This window comes from Macaca nemestrina, chromosome 8, assembly GCF_043159975.1.
Source record: "Macaca nemestrina isolate mMacNem1 chromosome 8, mMacNem.hap1, whole genome shotgun sequence".
Taxonomy (NCBI): Eukaryota; Metazoa; Chordata; class Mammalia; order Primates; family Cercopithecidae; genus Macaca; species Macaca nemestrina.
The window spans coordinates 18,779,670-18,782,486 of record NC_092132.1 but is presented as its reverse complement, the minus strand read 5'-3'; the positions used below and the strand labels follow the sequence as shown (position 1 = coordinate 18,782,486).

Here is a 2,817-nt window from a genome sequence, read left to right as displayed (position 1 = left end):
GTCTATACATCTAAAGTTTAATAACCCTCCAGTGGAAAGAACAGGAAGACATCGAAAGATTAAAGATGCTCATCAATGCATTGGTTTCTAATAAAAATACAATAATTCAAAAGCAGAATATAAATATCCATCATTAATGAACAGCTAAGTAAATAATGATTCATTATTCATACAACAAAAACCTATGTAGCTGTTAAAAATAATATAGAGAAGAATATGTATTAACATAAGATATTCAGGGTACGTTGACAACATGGTTAATATGAAGATGTTATCAGATAGTAGTTATTATATGATGTAACTTATTACAGAAAAATGCAACAAGTTGTTACTGGAAAAAAGTATGACATGATAGTCCCAAATATGTGATATAAATATGACTTTTTATTACATTTCATAATATAGTAAACATATTCATTTTGTAAGAAAAACAACCCAACAATGTTGTTTTTATTATTTTTAACAAAATATCCAAGCAGTCACTCTGCTTAATTAGACAAACAATGAAAGTAATTATGGGCAAGTGTTCTCTGTGACTGTAAATATTCAGAGGGGGCCTGGGTGGCCCCAAACTTGAGTCACCACTTTACTTTCTTTATTTTACCCCTTGTTTGTTTTATTTATGAAGTTTCATTTGAACAGAAGTTTCTAAGGGCAGGTGTGTGTATGTGCTTTGTTCTGGTTTCTTTTTGAGTGAGTAGAATGGGTTCTTATCTGTGAATATTCGCTCTTTATGAACAACAGTAGGCATGTGAACAATTATTGAGAGTCTTTGATGTGTCAGATGTCATCCTAGGGCTGTATCCAAATGTTATCCTGTTTATTTGTCATCACAGCTCTAAGAAGCAGGTATGACTTCTGCTCATTTTGAAGCATAGGCATAGAGGCTTGCAAAGATGCAGGGACCTGCCCCAGCTCATGCAGGCAGGCAGTGGTGGGCTGAGAGTGGTGAGAACCAGTCCCATCTCCTCCTACCCACTGCAAGCAGGCTACCAGTTTGGCTGGGGGTTGTTGGTTGAAGTGTATCCCCCGACACCTGCAACCAAATTCATATATTGAAGCCCTAACTGTGCCCCACCTAGTATCTCAGAATGTAAATTTAATATAATATAACCTTATGTGGAGATAGGGTCTTTACAGAGACAATCAAGCAACAATGGTTAATGAGTGGGCCCTAATCTAATAGGTATACTTAAAAAGACTGGTAAATATAGATTCTTAGTAAATATATATACTTACAGGGACTGGTGTCCTTGTAAGTGGAGGAAATTTGGACACAGACGCATCCAGAGGGAAGATGATGTGAAGACACAAGGAGGGGATAGCCATTGCAGACCAATGAGAGGAGCCTAGGAAAGATTTCTCCTTCTGTTGACTAAAGAAAGAATGAAGCTTTTAAAGAATTAAAGGTAGCTTCATTCAGAAGCCTTACTGAGCACCACAGACTGAGGCCAATAGCCCAAGAGCAGCCCTTTAGAGAGGTCTTATCAGACTGCCCTGAGACAGTATTTAAGCCAATGCCCGTATACAGGTGGTACAGGTGGTGGAGGTTTAATATGGGCAAAATCACATCAAACTTGCCAAGAAGCTACATTAAAGCAGAGTTACATCAAGGTTAACCAGATGTACCTCAGAGTACATCTGGTTACAGACTACAGAGGCATAATCACTAATTCCATCAGACGTTGTTTTATAAAGTGTAGGAAAAGGCAAAGGCTAGGGCCATTTATCTTTTAAGGAATGTAGTGACTCAGGCAAGAGACGGGGGGCCGTGTGCTCTATCCTGTTTTGTCTTCAAAGAATCCTCCCAGAGAGCTGCACTTTGTCGCAGCATCAGGGGCTTTGTGAAATTATGCTAGCAAGCAGAAGTGAGCAAATACAGCTTTTTGCATCTGCTACTTTGTCTCATACTTCACAGCCCTCAAAGGAGCCAAGGCTGCAGATGCCTTGATTTTGGACCTCCAGCCTCCAGAACTGTGAGAAAATAAATTTTTGTTGTTTAAGCCATTCAGTTAATAGTCCACTGTTACGGCAGCCCTAACAAACCAATAAAGTGAGTTACCTGGTGATCACGTGAAACATCAGCTGTGATGACAGAAAGGTGCCCTTAAGAACACAAAACAACTGGGGTCTACTATGTGGAAGCCGAAGGTTGCAAGGAGTGAAATTGTAGGAAAGGAAGAAATGCCAGTAGAAGAGAGGACCCAGGTGCTCGCTCTGGCAGCACATATACTAAAATTGGAACGACACAGAGAATATTAGCATGGCCCCTGTGCAAGCATGATATACAAATTTGTGAAGCGTTCCCTATTTTTAAAAGTTAAACATTTTTTTTAAAAGACAGTAGGTCCCAGGAAGCCCTGCTGCCTCTCTGCCCACCCTACCCAGGCCAACTCTGCTACCAGGAAGAAATTCACAGGGCCAAATTATTCAGTCACGTGTATTGAGGCCAGAAATGCATTATTTAATTTTTTGCAGCAGATGTACCTTTTTAACACTGTTTTGTTTCAGGCTAAAATTACAACATTAAAATTTAATATTCAAACGTTAGCATGAGCTCACATTTCTTGAATGTCCACCCACCTTTTTCCTCCAGTATATGTGGAATGGCAACAGGGGAGGGGTGGGAAGAGGACAAGGCTGTGGCTGCTGGTCTTATCTCTGCATCTGAGTGGCTCTGTGGCCTTGACCACATTGCTCCACTCCTTTAGGGTTCGGTTCCCTCCTCTCTCAAATGATGGAAATAACCTGGGTGTTCTAGAAGTCTCCTGCAGCTCAAAGTATTCCCCAGTCTGTGTATTTCTGGAGACTGGAGGG

General features: G+C 40.3%; 1 non-coding gene across 1 annotated transcript; it reads left to right on the top strand.

Moving 5' to 3' along the window:
- Nucleotides 1–2,208: 2,208 nt before the first annotated feature.
- LOC112428662 (U6 spliceosomal RNA) lies at nucleotides 2,209–2,315 on the top strand. The gene has a single exon (XR_003020719.1). It is a non-coding gene; the product is annotated as a U6 spliceosomal RNA (small nuclear RNA).
- The last annotated feature ends 502 nt before the right edge of the window (nucleotides 2,316–2,817 follow it).